The sequence below is a fragment of the Glycine soja genome, chromosome 10, assembly GCF_004193775.1.
Source record: "Glycine soja cultivar W05 chromosome 10, ASM419377v2, whole genome shotgun sequence".
Lineage (NCBI taxonomy): Eukaryota > Viridiplantae > Streptophyta > Magnoliopsida > Fabales > Fabaceae > Glycine > Glycine soja.
The window spans coordinates 15,356,243-15,375,910 of record NC_041011.1 but is presented as its reverse complement, the minus strand read 5'-3'; the positions used below and the strand labels follow the sequence as shown (position 1 = coordinate 15,375,910).

The window sequence follows — 19,668 nt, the reverse complement described above, 5'->3', positions numbered from 1 at the left end:
CACACACAAAGACCCACACACAAAGACACACACACTGAGTCATAAACACACACATACACAAACACACTCACACACATGGACAGACACACACACACATAAAGAGACAAACACACACACACACACAGATAAAGAGACAACCACAAACACACACACCCACACACACACAGATAAAGAGACAAACACACACACACACACACACACACACAGTCACACACACATAAAGAGACAGACAAACAAACAAACACACTGAGCCACAGACACACACACAAAGACACACACACTGAGTCACAGACACACACATACACAAACACACTCACACACATAGACAGACAGACACACACACACACATAAAGAGACAAACACAAAACACACACACACACACAACTGTTGATGTCCTTGTATGTTCTTGTACGTCATGAATGTTCTTGTATGTCATGAATGTTGTTATACGTGCTGAATGTAATTTGCTATATAAATAACTGTTGTTCATGCTGAGTGAATCGTAGATTCCCATTTGAGACTGAATGCAATGATTCTTGCGGATAGTTTGCATTAGTCATTGTATTTAGTCTTGAATTGTCCGTTTGGACAGTTTGGGGAGACTTGTATTTTTATGTTAGACTCATTCGGTTAGGTTATTATTATTTTGATTAATTTGATGAAATTTCGGTTGAATGCATTTCAAGTTGTTCTCTGAGTGCATACTTGATTATCGTGAAATTCGTTTCACCGATGTCATGTCGTGTACTTGGAGACCAATACGAAATGCTGCTGAAATTTACTCAAATTGTTCAAAATAATGCTAACCATGACGTTTGAGGCTAACATAAAAGACAGTCTTCCTAAATGGGATAGGGCCACACCTATAAATAAAAAAGTGAGATTTGCATCCATGGATTTGCTTAGATGGATCGAAGTTGGATCAATCAAAGTCGCATGAGCCTAGAATATGAGGATGGCGTCGAGCAGTTTTTGCAATTTGCTTTAGAAAGAGGTCGACCGAATGAAGAAGGAAAATATTATTGTCCTTGCATCAACTGTTTGAATGGAAGACGACAACTACTTGACGACATACGGGACCATCTATTGTGTGATGGGATGAAGAAGAATTACACGACGTGGATATGGCATGGTGAAGTGACTGACATGCATACTGGGTCCCAATCTGAACCGTTTGATGTAGAAATGGGAGATCGCTTGGAAGACATGATTCGTGACCTTGGACAAGAGTGTTTTCAACAAGCACACGCCCTTGTGTATGAAGGATTGCAGAGTGATTCAAAGAAGCCTTTGTATATAGGGTGCAAGAATTCCTTAACCCTGTTGTCTGCGGTGTTAATTCTGGTTAATGTGAAGGCCAGGTATGGGTGGAGTGACAAAAGTTTCACCTCACTGCTTGAGGTAGTGCACAATATGCTTCCAGAGGACAACACACTGCCTAAAAGTTACTATAAGGCGAAGAAGATATTGTGTCCCATGGGTATGGAGTATTAGAAGATTCATGCTTGCCCCAATGATTGCATACTCTACAGGCATGAATTCCAAGAAATGTCCAAATGCCCTGTCTATGGGACTGCACGGTACAAAGTGAAGGATGAAGAGGAAAGCAATTCTGATGAAAACTCCAACAAGGGCCCCCCAGCGAAGGTTTTGTGGTATCTTCCAATCATTCCAAGGTTTAAGCGTTTGTTTGCTAATGAGGACGACGCAAAAGACCTTACATGGCATGCAAATGGAAGGATTTCTGATGGAATGGTCCGTCATCCGGCTGATTGCTCCCAGTGGAAGAAGATTGATGGTTTGTATCCGGATTTCGGGAATGAGCCAAGAAATATTTGACTTGGACTAGCCAATGATGGAATGAATCCATATGGCACCTTAAGCACTCAACACAATTCATGGCCAGTTCTGCTAGTAATTTACAATTTGCCTCCTTGGTTGTGCATGAAGCGAAAATACATGATGTTGTCTATGATGATATCGGGCCCAAGACAGCCAAGAAATGACATTGATGTTTATCTAAGTCCGTTGGTTGAAGATCTGAGAAAGTTGTGGGACGAGGGGGTTGTAGTGTTTGATGCGTTTCGCAAGGAGACGTTTGAAATGCGTGCAATGCTTTTTTTACCATTAATGACTTCCCAGCATATGGGAATCTCAGCGGTTACAGTGTTAAGTGTCATCATGCATGCCCCATCTGTGAAGAAAATACAAGTTACACACAACTGAAACATGGGAGAAAAACAGTCTATAGTAGGCATCGCCGCTTTCTAACACCTAATCATTCTTACAGACGACTGAGAAAAGCTTTTAATGGAAGTCAAGAGCATGATATTGTGCCGATACCATTCACTGGTGAGCAGGTATATCAGCAGGTTCAACACCTGAACACTGTATTTGGGAAGACCCAAAAGAAGGATAAAAGTCAGAGTTGCATATGGAAGAAGAGGTCCATTTTCTTTGATCTTCCGTACTAGTGTGATCTTGACGTTAGACATTGTATTGATGTTATGCATGTGGAGAAAAATGTTTGTGACAGTGTGATTGGGACGCTCCTTAACATTCAAGGCAAGACGAAGGATGGCTTGAATACCCGTCAAGATCTAGCTGATATGGGTATAAGATCACAGTTGCATCCAAGGTCTGATGGGAAGAAAATTTACTTGCCCCCAGCCTGCCATACTTTGTCCAAGAAGGAGAAGATAAGTTTTTGTCAGTGTCTTCGTCGGGTGAAGGTTCCACAAGGATACTCTTCAAATATTAAGAGCCTTGTGCAGTTGAAGGAGCTTAAGCTTGTAGGGTTAAAGTCTCACGGTTGTCACGTGCTCATGCAACAATTGTTAGCCGTGGCTATACGAGACATCTTGCGAAACAAAGTCAGGTTCACGGTAACTCGCCTGTGCTTTTTCTTCCATGCTATATGTAGCAAAGTGATTGATCCAGTAATGTTTGATGAGTTGGAAAATGAGGCCGCAATTATACTGTGCTAGTTGGAGATGTATTTTCCCCCTGCTTTCTTTGACATCATGATTCACTTGATTGTGCATCTGGTCAGAGAAATCAAATGTTGTGGTCCTGTTTATCTACGGTGGATGTACCCGGTTGAGCAATACATGAGGTTCTTAAAAGGGTATACAAAGAATCTATATCGTCCGGAAGCATCTAATGTTGAGAGATACATTGCAGAAGAAGCCATTGAATTTTGTTCAGAATACTCAGAGAAGGCTAAAGCTGTTGGGCTTCCTGAGTGTCGGCATGATGACAGAGTGGGTGGTAAGGGTTCAAGAGGACTGCAGGTAATCACTCCAAGTGTAGAAGATTTGTTACAAGCTCACTTGTATGTCTTGAACAACAGTAATGAAGTTTTGCCATACATAGTTAAGCACGAAGCTTTAGTCAAACAGAATAATCCGAAAATGTCAAAGAATTGGGTGTTGAAAAAGCATAACAAAACTTTCTGTGATTGGTTTAAAGATACAATCTTTGCAGATGAGAATGCTTCAAAAACATTAAGAAAACTAGCAGATGGGCCTAAAAGAAATGTTATAACCTGGCAAGGATACGACATAAACAGGTATTCATTTTACACAAAAGCACAAATGACAAAAGTACAATGCAGAACAGCGGGGTCACCCTAAGGGATGAATCTCAACACTTTGCAAGTGTCAATGATGCGAATCCCTGTGTAGCTTCCATCCCTTACTTTGGGTTCATTGATGAAATTTGGAAGCTTAATTATGTGAAATTTACAGTATGTGTTTTCAAATGTAAATGGGTTGACAGCAACACCGGTGTGCGCACCGATGATATAGGATTTACCCTGGTAGATCTAAAGAAACTTGGTTACCACAATGACCCTTTCATCATGGCAGAACAAGCTAGACAAGTATTTTACGTGCAAGACCCTTGTGATGAAAGGTGGTGCGTGGTTCTGCAGGGCAAAACAGTTGGTGTTAATGTAGAAGATGATGATTCATACATGGACACCTATGTTAGTCCTTTGACCGCTCAAATCACTGGTAACATTGTCGGAGAAGAAGAAGCTGACGACGTTCATGCAAATCGAAATGATCATGATGAAGGAGAATTGATTAACATCGGCTAATGTAATTTTCTGCAGAGACAGAGGTCACCAAACCTAGTAAGTGACAACTACATTTTTCTCTTATTGAGGCATCGGTTTTTTGTTTCAATTTGCTTCCTTAGGACTTCATCCAGCTCATGTTTGTCGCCAGTTTCATCATCCACCACCCTTTTCTTCTCTGGCTTCTCACGTTCATTGTTGTTAAACCCATATTTATGCTCTCTTCCCTTCATGTCTTGTTTTATCACAACTTTAGCTGAATCTCCCATCTTCAGCATAGTTGAATCTCCTGTCTTATTGTCCAATGCCAAATTTTGATGGCCTGTATCTCCTTTGTTCGTATGTTCTACTACTTCAGCTTCACAATGCATAGAGCAATCAGAATTTCCGAGTGATCACCAAAGGCTTCTACATCAGCATTGACACTCTCCACCCTCTTTGGTTTATGCTTCTGTGTTTTCTTCCGTGCCTCCTCGTTATAAATCTCAGCTTTATTCGAGGTTGCACTAGCACGATCACCACCAATCTGTGCTTCTTCCTCGTCTACTAGGTCAATATCTTTCCTTTCAACTTTTGTTTTGTAAATTACAGTGTAGTTTTCAAAAGCAAAGGTGAAAGGAAAGATATTGAGCTGGTAGAGGAGGAACAGGCACGAATTGGTGCTGATCCTTCTAGTGGGACCTCCAATAAATTTGAGAATTATAAGGAGGAAGCATGGAAGAAAACACAGAAGCATAAACCAAAGAGGGTGGAGAGTGTCAACGCTGATGCAGAAGCCTTTGGTGATGACTCGAAAATTCTGATTGCTCTATGCATTGTGAAGCTGAAGCAGTAGAACATACGAACAAAAGAGATACAGGCCATCAAAATTTGGCATTGGACAATAAGACAGGAGATTAAACTATGCTGAAGATGGGAGATTCAGCTAAAGTTGTGATCAAACAAGACATGAAGGGAAGAAGGCATAAATATGGGTTTAACAACAATGAACGTGAGAAGGCAAAGAAGAAAAGGGTGGTGGATGATGAAACTGCCGACAAACATCAGCTGGATGAAGTCCTATAAAGATCCTCCTCATTCTCAAAGAGGGGAACGAGCAACAATTTGAAGGTTGTACATTCAGGAACTAAAGAATTCAAAATAGCTAGTCATAAGAGGGATTTGTTTTTGGGATTTTCTGAGCACCAAGAGCGGCTACGCAAGAAGTTTGCACTTGAGGAGGGAAGGATATTTGCAGCTAATGAACAAGTTTCTTAACTATTTGTCCTTAAGATTTTACTGTTTCTTTTTGCTGATATGTAAATATAAATGGTATAAGGGTATGGCGTAAAAACATAGTCTATATTTACTTCTAAGATTGTTAGGGGTAAAAATGACCATGTCCCTATGGCATAACCATATATTATTTATATTTACATATAAGAAAAAAAAACAGTAAAATCTGAAGGACAAATAGTTAAGAAAGTTGTTCATTAGCTGCAAATATCCTTCCCTCCTCAAGTGCAAGCTTCTTGCGTAGCTGCTCTTGGTGCTCAGAAAATCCCAAAAAAAAATCCCTCTTATTACTAGCTATTTTGAATTCTTTAGTTCCTGAATGTACAACCTTCAAATTGTTGCTCATTCCCCTCTTTCTTTTCTGCAAAAAAGAAAATCAAATGCTGTCAAAACATGGATGAAGTCCTAAGAAAATCAATATCAAAGAAAACATGGATGAAATCACAATTAAAAAGCACAAGGTATCTTTCAGAGTCCTTTGGTTAATTTGTCTTGTCTCCTTATGTGGTGGGGTTTTGTTTAATAATCTTATACTTTTGCCTTCCAAAAAAAACTTATCACTAATCCTCTTTTCATTAATCCAATTTTGTATGTTATTGTATAAAAGATCATGGGTTCTCCACCTGCCTCCACTACTGCTCCTCCTCCTTCTCCTCCTCCTCCTCCTCCTTCTCTTCCTTCTCCTCCTCCTCCTCCTCCTACTTCGAATGCATCGGCTTCGACGTCTGCCGTGAAGCGGACACACAAAGCCTCACGCCTACGATCGTTGTCCACTAGACCACCTGGTGTTGAGAGACCAGTGGTGCATGTTGATCCTGCTACAGGGAAGGCCGACGGTCCCCACAAGAAGAAATTAAGAACATATTTGGGGATTGTGGCACGTGATAAGGTGGACATCACCTACGAGAACTGGAAGGAGGTCCCTACTGCTCAGAAGGACCTGATTTGGGAGGATATTCAGGTATTTCTCTTTTCTTATTTGATTATGTGTAATTAATAGCCAAAAAATTTCATTATTGTAACAAATAAACTTTGTTTCATGTTGTCAAGCGGAATTTGATATCCCAGAGGCTTCTGACAGTAGGACGAAAAGGAAGTTACTACAGACCATGGGGGAGAGATGGAGGCAGTTTAAATCAGACCTCACGAGGAAATGGGCCCTTGCAGCCGATCAGGACGGTGTCGAGGACACTGTCTGTGACAAATACGGCATCAGCAAGGAAAAGTGGGCCCAGTTTTGCCAGACTCGCAGAGACCCTTCTTGGGAGGTATGTTCCTTTGCCATTTAAGTTGTTTTTCATATTAAACATGATGTTGTTATACTTCATTCTAACCATTTCAAACATTATTGTTTAATTTTTTCAGGATGTGCGCATGAAGGCACAGGCCATCCAGAAGCACAATACTGCCCCCCACGTTTTGTCTCGTGGGGGTTATGCTTATTTGGAGCAGAAGCTCCTGGCTAAGAAAACCAAGAAGAAGATGCAGGAAGCTGCACAGTCAGGAAGCGTTGATGGCGTCATCGACCCTCCATCCCCGGTCAGACGCTACGTGAAGTGGAAGATGGCCCGCACGAAGAAGACAAGGGAGATGACGACTGAGGCCGCAAAGGAAATCGCTGAGAAGATTGTATTCATGTTCAACTAACCATTACAATTATGTTTGAATATTTTGAGAATGCCATGTACCACTGTGTGTTTTTTGTGCAGGATTCGTTTGAGGAGCAGGCCACACAGGGATCGTTCGTCCCCCATGGACGTCAGGATGTTCTGGCCGCTGCTATTGGACGTCCAGAGCACCCTGGACGTGTCCGTGCTGCTGGAGCCGGTGTCACCATCAAGAAATACTTTCGATCGGCTCCACGGACGTCCCGCAGCGCTTCCTCCTTGCCTCCTGACGAATTACAGCAGCTGACCCAGCAAATCAGGGACCAGCTAGAGGAGTCCATCACAGAGAAAGTGACGAGGCAGGTCATGGCATCCTTCAGCCACCTTCAGTCGCAGATGCAATCTCAAGGAGTTGCAGTGCCTCCTGAGCCTGTGGTTGGTCCTGGTCCCTCCGGTCCTCGAGTGAGCACAAAGGGGAGTTGTGTTGATCCCTCAGGAAACGATCCTGAGACCGATGACTCTGACAGGTGCGGCTTGTACATAGAAGCAGATCCTACACGCCTGGTTGCCATCGGGAGAGTTTATGAGGGATCCACTGTTGTTCATAACACTCCTTTTTTGCCTGGCCAAGTAAAGGTGAGTGTGGAGGAGGTTAGAGATGCAGATGCTCCAGTTCCTGTACCCACTGATGAGGTTTCCTTAGTGGGGCAGACACTTCACACCTTCCTTGCTTGGCCGACACATCTGGTCAAGTATTTATCACAGCAGGTACTTATTGTCCTTACTATATGTTTCTTCTTTTCAAATTAGGCTATTTAACTTTGTTTCATGAATAGGTAGCTGTGTCTCCGCCAAAACCACCTCCGAAGCCCGATTCGGAGGTCGATGATCTGCTTTATCTGATGACATTGACCATCCTAGAGCTTTTCTTGAGGCCTTATCAGGTTAGATGGGATGCCACCGTGTTCGGGGTCATTAATCCAAATTTCCCCCTGTACATAAAGCACGAAGACCTCTCCAAAATCGCACACGGTGGTCAATGTCTCAGCATATCAGTGTTACAGTTGTGGATTATGTAAGTCTTTATATAAAAGGCTTTTATTTACCTAAGTTATGGCTTTCAATTCATAAATATTTAACTTTGACTTAACATAAACAGGCATCTCACTGAAACATGTATGCGAGCGGGAAATTCTGATATCTATGGATTCCTCGAGCCTCAGTCCATTCAGAGGTCTGGGCAATCGCAGTTTGAATCTGAAAGTTACATAAAGAGTTGGATGCAGAGTTCACAGCGCGATGTGTATCTTGGAGCCTACCTAAATGGGTAAGTCACAAAATAACAAAATTTAATTAATGATTACTAATGTACTAACCCATTTTAGGTTCCACTGCAGCGGACACTGGCAGATGGTGGTCATCCTGCCCAAGGAACACTTAGTTGTCTGGTTTTGTTCATTGCATAACAGGCCAGACAACTACCTTAAGGGGATTATTAATAGGTTAGTGTTGTTTTCAATACATTTGCATTGTAATACCTCAACGTACAACACCAGTTTTTAATTGTTACTCATATGGAACAGTGCTATCAAGGGTCTTGATGATGCTCCACAGCCTAAATCAAAGGCTCCTGCTAGGTGAATTGTCGTCAAGGTACGTCATTTACATAAAACTTCTACTTATATATATTTCTTTATGTGTCTGTACACTAGTTGTTTAATTAATATCCAAATTTCATTATGTATTTAGTGTAATAGACAAAAAGGAACTACTGAGTGCGGCTACTATGTCATCCACTGGATGTCCACCATCATTTTAGGAACTTTTACAAATAATTGGGAAGCGGTAAGTTTATTTCAAAGAAAATCGATTTATTTATAATTTGTATTACATTATTAACTTAATATGATTTATTTAATCATGCAATATTTTAACGACCCTAGACCATTGGAGCCTGAGAGATTAAAAGCATTGCGGATCCAGTGGGCACAGTTTTATCTCCGAATTAGAGATCAGGCCTAGGATTTAGGGACATTTTTTAACATTTTTGACATTTTTTACATTTTCTATGTAACATGAACATTCAATTCATTTGTTGATAGTTCTTTATAATATATAAATCAATTATTTGATGTTTATTATCATTAAAACTGCTTGAGAGCATAATAAAATGTTTATTTGCTGTGAATTGGGTCTTCTGAAATTGCATTTGACAGGTACAATTTTGGGTTTACTGTAAAAACAGAAAGTATATATAAAAAAAATATTTGAAAACAACATCGGTTATTAACAAAAACCGATGTTAATATCATAACCAACATCGGTTATAATAGAAAACCGATGTTAACGTTTGTATATTAACATCAGTTTTTTATGTATAACCGATGTCAGTGTTTGTAATTTAACATCGGTTATCTGTAGAAAACCGATGTTAACTAGTGTACATTAACATCGGTTAATTATCAATAACCGATGTGAATATTTGAATATTAACATCGGTTATTTATAATTAACCGATGTTATACACAAAGAACTACACCAAATAAGTGTATGCATCATCAACGTTGACATCGGTTTTCTAGCAAAACCGATGTTAAGGGCATATATTAACATCGATTTTTCTAGAAAATCGATGTTAAACTAACATATTTACATCGGTTTTACTGGAAAACCGATGTCAACGTTCATCATGCCTACACTTTTTTTGCTGTTGTTCATTGTGTTTAACATCGGGTATTTGGAGAACCGATGTTGTCATATGTATGATAACATCGGTTCTCCAAAACCGATGTTAACATTCATACATTCAACATCGTCACTTTTAACATCGATTTTAGAACCGATGTAGAATGTTCTAAATAACCGATGTTGAAAGTGTATTTTCTAGTAGTGTAAAATCGGTTAATTATTAATGACTTTTAAAATCGACGTTGTTTTCTGCTCAACAACATTTGTTTCTAGAAGAACCGATGTTGTCGTACATTCCCAACATTGATTTTTCTAAAAACCAATGTTGTTTTCTTGCAATTTTATTTTAATATCTTGTTTGTTTTTTAAATTACCCCAAACTTAAAAATTGAAAAACATAACTAGTCCACATAGTTTTTAGGCAATTCAAATTTAGCCCAAAATAATTGAATAATTAGTATCAGATAAAAGAAATGTTTAAAATAATGAAAACAATAATGTCAATACACACTACTAGAAAAAATGCTTTTAACATCATTTATTTTGGACATTTAACATCGGTTTTGAATCAAGGTTAAAAATATTAATTTTAGCATCGGTTATAAAAAAATTGATGTTAAAAAAAACCGATGTTGTAAAGTAAGAAATAAACCAGAAAAGGTAAAATATGCAAAAACAAACCAATGTTGCGTCAAAAATAACATTAGGCTTTAACTTATAATTAGTTCTTCACCTGACTCATCCGATGATATTTGTTGTGTTGAAGTGGGCTCCTTTTTTCATAAAAATATTAATTTGTGGATGAAAGTGCCATTGTAAAAGGTATTTAATATGGGGTATGTTAGCCTTATTTTCATTTCGGGTGTGAAGGAGTTCAAATGCTTTTGTGTTTAGAATTTGTTACACATCTCAATCGAAAATTGTGAATGTTGCTACGTTGGTGTCATCATATACTTTCAATTTTATCTTGAACCAAACAAGATTTCAAAGTTTTTAATATTTATTTAATTATGTTATAAAAAATAATTCATTATATACAAAACATTAAACCTTGTTGGGTACTTGGATGATTGTCTGCATTCTCTGCAAGTGTATTGATTTCCCTCTTTTGTAACTTTCTTTTACCATCTCTCACATGCAACATAATTCAAAATTCAACCGAACCATCGATCTCATTGATTGTTGCATGAATTGTGAACACATTATCCTGTTATTTTATATATGTTAAAACTAAGAAAAAATAAAGTATTATTGAATATTATGAACATGAAGGTCATGATAGGGTTGCATACATGTGATTTTGATACCCATCTCATGGACATTATATCTTGCAAAGATCTTCTATTTTTTGACATTCTCTTGTCAAGATCAATGTTGGTAGAATTTGGAGAAGATAGTTCTTTTATTTAATGTTGCTCCATTTTTTCTACAAAGTAGTTATTTAATATGAAATTTATAATTTTTTAGCTACATCAATCAAAGAATTAGAATAAACTAACAATTTTGTTTGTTGAATGTTACAAAATGTGTAATAAAATAAAATAAAAGAAGGAAGTTCATTTTACTCTATTTGAACTTTACAAAATCAGGATTGTCTAGATTGATATTGATCCTTGTACTTGAAGTTGAGTTGATTGAATACTCATCTAAAAAATATTATTAAAATATAATTGTTAGTAAATTAAAATTACTATAGTAAATAAAATATATTAAAATTATTGTAAGCAGAAAGTATGATATAGACTACATTGAATTAAAAATATTTATTTATTAAATAAGTTTAATTGAAAATAATACTTAAGAAAGTAAAGAAACATCTAGAATAAATAAATAAATATCAAATTAAATAAACATGCTAATATAAAAATAAAGAGATAGGAAATTATGGATCAATTTTTATTTAAATGTTATTTAGAGATTATATATATATATATATATATATATATATATATATATAATTTTATTTTGGTTATTAGTCAACTGATCTAAGGAAACCTCCAAAGAAAAACGTCCAATTGCTTTTTTTTAATTATTTTATTTTTATTTTTCAAGATATTTTGATTATTTTATTATTTATTTTGCTTTTTTTTAGTTAAACTGAGGTTACAGCGTGAACGATCGGTTAGATTTTGTTTTAAAAGTGATTAAATGATATTACAACACAAATGATAGGTTGAATTTCATTTTATCATTTATTAGGTGAGAAAACGACTTAAATAAATGGTAAAAGCGCGATAAAGACGAAAGTAAAGAAAATCGAAAATGAACGAAATAAAGATGAAAGCCAAAAAAACAAGAAATGAATTGAAAGTCTAGGATTCAAAAACTTACCCGTTGAAGAACGAAAAACGAATGAAGAACGGATGAAGAACGGTGAAGAACAACAGAAAACCTTCACGAATTCGCTCACGGAAACATCTCGGAAGCGTTACGGAAGCATCTCAGCTTGGATTTTCTTCACGAAAACAATTTTTTCCACCAAAAACAGCTGAAATACATAGCTAGGGGGCTAAGGGATCCTTAAAACAACCTCCTTCAGACTATTTATAGGAAAAAGGGGAGGAGGTTGCTGCCCAGCTCGCCCAGGCGAGCTGGGTTGCTTCCTTCAGAAGCAATCCAGCTTCGAAAAATACTTTGGTAGACCCACTTAAAAATTTCAAAATTGTTATTCGCACCCCCTATTTAGATATGTTCACCCCCCTTCTTTCGTAATTTACGGAAAAGTTACGGAAGCCTATAGGACTTGATTTTTTTTTCTTTTTTCTCTTCCTTCTCACCCATATTAAGTGAAATATGCTTATTTAGGGTTATGGGAATTTTACGAAAGCATTACGGGTGTCCCGGAAGCCCATTTTTCAACAACACAGGGGAGGTGGTTGCCACCTAGCTCGCCCAGGTGAGCTCAGCTAGCCTAGGGGAGCTAGGGTGCTTCCACCTTAAGCAAGAAAATGCCCAGAAACCTCTAGAAGGGCCCAAATTTGAAAATTACTATTTGCACCCCCATTTTACTAAATACACCCCCTTTGTCATGATTTGTTGGCTCTAGCTATCTGCTTGGAGCCAACTATGTAATTGGATTTTTGGATGTTACTATTATTCATCAATTAGTTACCATTGTCTGCAACGTTTTCAGTTTAGAGTGGAGGCATGCGGACAAGCATGTGAGTATGACTATGTACTATGTAGTGCATGTATAGGTCATGGGAGAAAAGTCTATTGGCAAATGACTGAATTGATCTTTCTCCCAAAAGAAATGACAGGAATACACTCTTTTAAGCACACTCCTTCTTCGCATCTTTTGTTGGTCAAAGGAAAGGCATGAGTGGAATCTTAATAATAAAGGCACTCTCTAAATGATAATGTTCTTCTTCTTTCTATGATAGTACATGATAATGGTAGAGGACGTAGCTACTTGTTACAATATAACTACCGTGGTACTCCAGTCAAGGGAAATTCGATAAAGTAATATTAGTAAAATTGTGCACATCTGATTAAGTGGAGTCTTTGTTTTTTACAGTGTGGGAAGCGTGTTAAGTACACACATCTCCCCCAACATTTTCACATCAAAGAACCAAAGTAACTAAAAGCAACAAATAATTGCTTCCTAGAATATATGTACTATTTTTCCTTTAAAATAAGACTTTGATCATGTATGGTTATTAGTATTAGAGTAAATTACTCTAACATGTCTTTAAAAAAAATTCTAACCACAAGTTTTTGTGAAATTATACATTTTTTTTACATTTATACTAATTTTCTTAATTATTTAAAAAGCATTAGACCAACACTTCTTCTATATTACACTAATTCCTCAAATGTTGCTAAAAATGTTAAAAAAATATGAAAAGTTGGTGTAATTTCACAAAATTCCTAAGATGATTAGTGAAATTTACTCTACTCTTTGATTTATTTTTTTTCTAAAAAAAAACAGTAGAGGATAACTAGAAGAGATTAAGTACTAAAAAATTACCGAAATTTTGTTCCAAATCTAGGCTGGTCCAGAACACTATCTGTTGCAGCTTCTGCCTGATACTCATTTTGAATATTTGAAGTTTTGAACTGACCTTTCTAGTTTCTACACACAACTATTCAATCAATATAAAAGAGAATCAAACTTCAAAATGCTGACACATAGTTCACCTACAAGGCTACTCTACTGAATAAACTTCATAATAATTGATGAAAGTTTTTTTTTTTTGAACTAACACGGTACTTTCTGTACCTGGTCTTGGCTACTTCTGATTAGAAAGTGCAAACCCTATGTTGAAAGAACCAACACAAGGACAAGGACAAGCGTGAATTATAATAGAAGCAGAGGAAATAAGGGGGGACACAGAGGATGGGATTTTTGTGATTTTGTGGAAACTTAAGATACCACCTAAGGCAGCGGTATTTACATGGCGGCTTATCAAAGACCGCTTACCAACAAAGATGAATCTAAGAGGGAGACAAGTAGAGATAAGTGACCCAATGTGCCCGTTATGCAACAATTCGGAGGAGGTTGCATCACACCTTTTCTTCAATTGCTGTAAGGTCCTCCCCTTGTGGTGGTAGTCACTCTCATGGGTTAATTTAGTGGGTGCTTTCCCGAAAGAACAGGAAGATCATTACATGCAGCACAACAGAAGGAATGCTACACGAACATAAGATGGAGCTATTGGTGGATAGCCCTCACAAGGACCATATGGCAACATAGAAATAAGGTGGTCTTTGATAACCAAACTTTTAATGCAAGCAAGCTGATGGATGAAGCGCTTCTTCTAGTCTGGTCCTGGCTTAAAGCTATGGAGAAAGATTTGTATACACATTTTAATCAGTGGTCTTCCAATTTGACAGATGCCTTTGTGTAATTAGAAAGGGAGGGTACATGCTGAGACCTCTTCCAAGAGGTGCAGCATATATGTACTTAAGTTATGGGGTGTAGCTGGTCCATAATAGCTAAATGTTAATTTCATCTTTTGAACCTGCTATGTGTTTAAACTATACTTGTACCTATAGTACCTCTGGTACTCTTTTATATATATAATATATATCTACTTTTGCTGAGCCAAAAAAATAGTGTGTGTTTTGTGCAACAGGAGCAGGAAAATTCCACGGTGGTGTGGAAAGAGGTTTCTAGAGGAACAACATGAGGAAAAGACAAAATAGCTGTTATATATAAGCTGGAAGCAAGTCCTAGTTATTATCATCTAATGCTAACAGAAAAAAAAAAAAAAAAAAACTAATGTGGCACACAATTATGACGTGATATCATATGTTGCTAAGTTAGTCATGTAAAAATACTTGCTTACTATGACGGGAAAGATTAAAAAAGGTCAAGTAGTTTAGTAAAAAGAATTGAATGGATCATACGTTTTGATCCTATATGTCACAAAGGGTCAATTTAGAAGACCATGAAAATAACATGTTATGCAACCCCTTAAAATCGCATGCCAGCTATTTCCATTAGTAATTGTATGATATTGCGACAAAAGGACATAATAAAGATCATAGTAGAGGGCTCAAAAGAACAATTACATGCCATGAATAAAAAGGAAAAACAGATACATGTTTGTCATTTGTGGAATTTGAAAAACATTTTTAAAACTATTATAATAAATATCAATTACTAGAAAAAATAAACAAACCTGCAAATAATTAAAGGAGTTCTTCCCAATGTGATTCTTTGGTGCCTGATTCAGCCAGAAAAATAATAAAACTTTAGTCAATCAACCACATCGATGACAAAAATTTGCCTAATATGTACAAAATAATTTGTGTCAATCAACTTCATATTATAAAAAAATAAATTGCAAGGCATTTACTAAAGAAACCAGTGAAGACAGAGTTCCAAGACTATTCAACCCCAGATTAGATAATCTGTCGTAGACTACCCTAGTATGAATAGTTTTTTCCTAGAATTTTGGTTCCCAAATATCTCCAATTTCCACTTTTAATATATTCCTTGGTAAAATATTCAGTAACTGCTCCAAAATAGCATGGGACTAGTGGCTTTGGAATTGGAAATAGTGACTCCAAATATTTTGTTTTTGAAAAATCAGAAAGACCAAATAAAGAGAGAAAGGTTGTGGAAGAATGCAACTGACAGAACAAGTATGACTAAAAGGAAAATTATCAAATATCCTGCAGCTTGGAAAGAGAAGCAAAAGAGATTCAAAGAAGCTACAGAATACGACATAACTGTTCAATATCCTCTACAAAATCAAGAGTCCACTAAAAGAAACTGACAACAGCAACAATCAAACCCCCTATTTTATCCCCACCCATAACAAAAAAAAAAACTCCTCCCAAGTAAATTGAAATAAGCTCATAACTGAGAAATGCAAACATAAGCACGAGGAAAATCATGAATAATCCATCATATACAATCCACTTTCTTGCTTTATTTATTTTGATAGAAAGAAAATATTCATTTTTATAAAAGCAAAAGGCAGTTCTTCCAACAAAACCTGTGGATCCTCAATGGCAATAACACTTGGTTGTCCTATGTTTAAAAACCCTGAGAAATGACAATGGGAAAAGTTTAATAACCTATAGGGGATAAATTATACAGCATAACTGAAAATAACATTATTTCACAACCAACAATTTCATTTATTCATCCAGTACGCCTGTCTTGTAAAATTTTGCTTGTCATTCCAGTTAATGTCATGCTGTATATGAATATATAATTGGATTTTAAGTTTTTTTGTCTTAATCACATGTATCTTCCACTGGAGACAATCTTTAATTTCCAACTCAGATTACTATTATTGACAGTAAAACTCTCCCTTCAAGTATTTAAGACAACTATGTACTAGGATTCGAACAAAGTAATTGGATTTTAAGTTGAAGCAATATGTTTGACAATGTTTGCATTGTTGGATAAAATATTGAATTTTACTACTAACAAAACATAAATGATACATCACTTCAAAATTAGTTTTAACCAAGATTGATTTCAAAAAAACCATTTTATCCAAATCATTTTAAAACTTTTATTAATAAACATACAAACACGAGCAAGAATTTAATAACACTTTTCATATATTAAAGAAATTGGAATATTAGTGAAAATAACAGAGAGTAACAAGATGTTACTCCTACAGGACCTGATGCTTTTGGTCTTTCTGCATTATTTTTAGTAGTGGAAAGTGGAAACTATATGATCTTAAGGTATATCTGCCCTAAAGATCTCATAAGAATCCTTGTTAAGAAGGATCAAAGAACTGAAAGTGCTAATATCCTGCCAAGTTTAGTTGATTTCAGAGTTTTAAGAGTTGTTGTAATACTTTATTTTATATTGTTTTATCTTAATTTTAGGCACATGCAATTTTTGGTTTTAGATTTAAGATAACTATCTTAATCTTTCAAAAAAATTCCGATGACCCTAGTTATTGAACTTGTTTTGCTGTCTTTTTTGTTGTCTTTTATTTCTTACTTATCATGCAGCTGATATATTACCTAGTTTCCTTGGTTCTTTTATTAGTCTTCTCAAGAGGAGGCTATAAAATAGAAGGACGTCCTGGCTACAGAAGTTTCCTCTCTTAGATGAGAGTTGCAACAAGAAAGAGATGAGCGAGACCGGCAATTATCTCAAGTACAAACTTTAAGTTCTGAATTAGAGAAAGTTAAAGAATCTAGGAAACACTCCTACACTGAATTGGACAGCTTGACCTTAAAAGCTAATGATCTGGAGGTTGGTTTGTATACCCTATTTATTTTAATTAAATATCACACCATTCTGTTATTGTGGAGTCATGAGAGGATGAGCTTCCTTCCTCCAGGAAAAATGTTCTTTGAAAGATAATCTGATAAAGGCATTGGAAGAGCAACTAGCAACTGCAAAGAAGAAGCTGCAGGTAATCAAGAATTTTTTTTAATAGTTGTATACTACTAGGTATAGAACCATTTGATATATTTGTTAGATAAAGAATGTGAAATTTTACCTAATTGCTTAATTCTTTAGTTGGTCCTTGACATATACATTATGATGATTATTTATCTTATTCATAGATTTTGTTCCTTGTTAGGTGTCTAATATATATGCATACAAGACAAGGACAGAGTACAAAGGACAACAAAAATTTGTGAATGAGTAACAAAGACGCTTAGCAGATGCTGAATATAAACTTATAGAAGAGGAGAGGCTGAGGAAAAAATTACATAATACCATTTTGGTAATTCCCTGAACCAAAACGTTGATAATAATAATAAAATAATAATTGACACCTTAATAATCTTCATATTAATAGGAGTTAAAAGGGAACATTCGTGTATTCTGTCGAGTGAGGCCTTTATTAGCTGATGAAAGTTGTAGCACAGAAGGCAAGATTTTCAGTTATCCAACATCAATGGAAACTTCTGGACGAGCCATTGACCTAGCCCAAAATGGTAAATCTGTTGTGATCATGTATTTTAAACAATTCTTATTTCATTTTCCTTGAATTAGATTGTGCTGTAAAAATATCAACTCATGTTGCTCTTGTTTTGTTCTTAGGCCAAAAAATTCTTTTACATTTGATAAAGTTTTTACACCAGAGGCATCACAAGAAGAAGTTTTTGTAGAAATTTCACAGCTTGTACAAAGTGCTCTTGATGGTTACAAGGTAATTTCAAAGTTCTTCTGCCATCTCTAAAGCATTATTCATTTAAAATCGTATATACATATGGATCAACCATTTAATGCACTATTACTAGTCAACTTTGGAAAAGCAGAATTCTAAAACCCTTTATTTTCTATACTCACTTTCATGTTGTATTGTATTTTTGCCCTTCTTTGCCCTTTGATTCTTTGGTTCTGACATATCAGTGTTATGAGACACATGTCTATCTGTTAGATTTGGTGTTGGATGTTGCCTTTCTAGCATGAATGTTTGTAAATCAATATATATACTATATACATTGATGTCTAATAATATGGAGATGTTTTTTCTTTTCCAGGTTTGCATCTTTGCCTATGGCCAGACAGGGTCAGGGAAAACCTATACAATGATGGGAAGGCCTGGACATCTAGAGGAGAAGGGCTTGATACCTCGTTCATTAGAGCAAATATTTCAAACAAAGCAGTCTCAACAACCTCAAGGCTGGAAATATGAAATGTAGGTAACAGAGTATTTTTCTTCTTAATTTTTCACCATTGCAATGTGTATAAAATTTTAAATATGACACAGAATTGCTGATAAGGTTTTCCTTGCAAAATTTACAGGTGTCAATGTTGGAAATATACAATGAAAGGATCCGTGATCTGATATCTACCACAACACGCATGGAAAATGGTACTCCCGGAAAACAATATACAATCAAACATGACGCAAATGGAAATACACAAGTTCCTGATCTCACAGTAGTGGATGTTCATAGTGCTAAAGAGGTTGCATTTCTTTTAAATCAACCTGCAAATAACAGGTAACTAATTTCTAGTGTTTATTCTATTGTCTTGTACGGTGTAACAAACTAATTTCTAGTGTTTATTCTATTGTCTTGTAAGGTGTAACAAACTATTGCATCTTTTAGCTATATATGAAGGTGATGCTATGCTGTCCTAATTAAGGAGGTAATAAATTTTACACTCTTCACAATTTTTCAAGTTGCCCATTCTCTATGGCTTTCTTTCCCTATTCCAAATTTCCAATAGTTTTTTTGGTCTAGATTAAAGTTATCATTCACTAAGACAATCTTATTGGAATCTAATAAAATGAGTACAAAACCAAATTTCCAATAGCTAACAAGCCACAGTTAACAATGACAGAATCAACATCCAGAATTCTGGATCTATGTTGACACATCTATCATAAAAATACAATATCTATTTAAAATTAAAAATATATGAAGATTGGTTTTATTATTAGGAATTGCATACCATAATTTTAATATTATGCAGGCGTTGAAGAACAAAATAACATTATTTCTATGAGTTGACAATTTGAACTAAACACTGGTATGAAATATGACAATACGAAAAAGTCTGAAGAGAGCCCATATAATAACAGCCTGGAACCAATAGAAACAGATGCAAAACTGTATTTCAGATTCAGA

The 19,668-nt window shown here is 36.1% G+C and overlaps 1 pseudogene; it reads left to right on the top strand.

Annotated features, from left to right (window-relative positions):
* The first annotated feature begins 1,548 nt into the window (after positions 1 to 1,548).
* LOC114371453 lies at positions 1,549 to 19,042 on the top strand (annotated as a pseudogene).
* Positions 19,043 to 19,668: the final 626 nt, after the last annotated feature.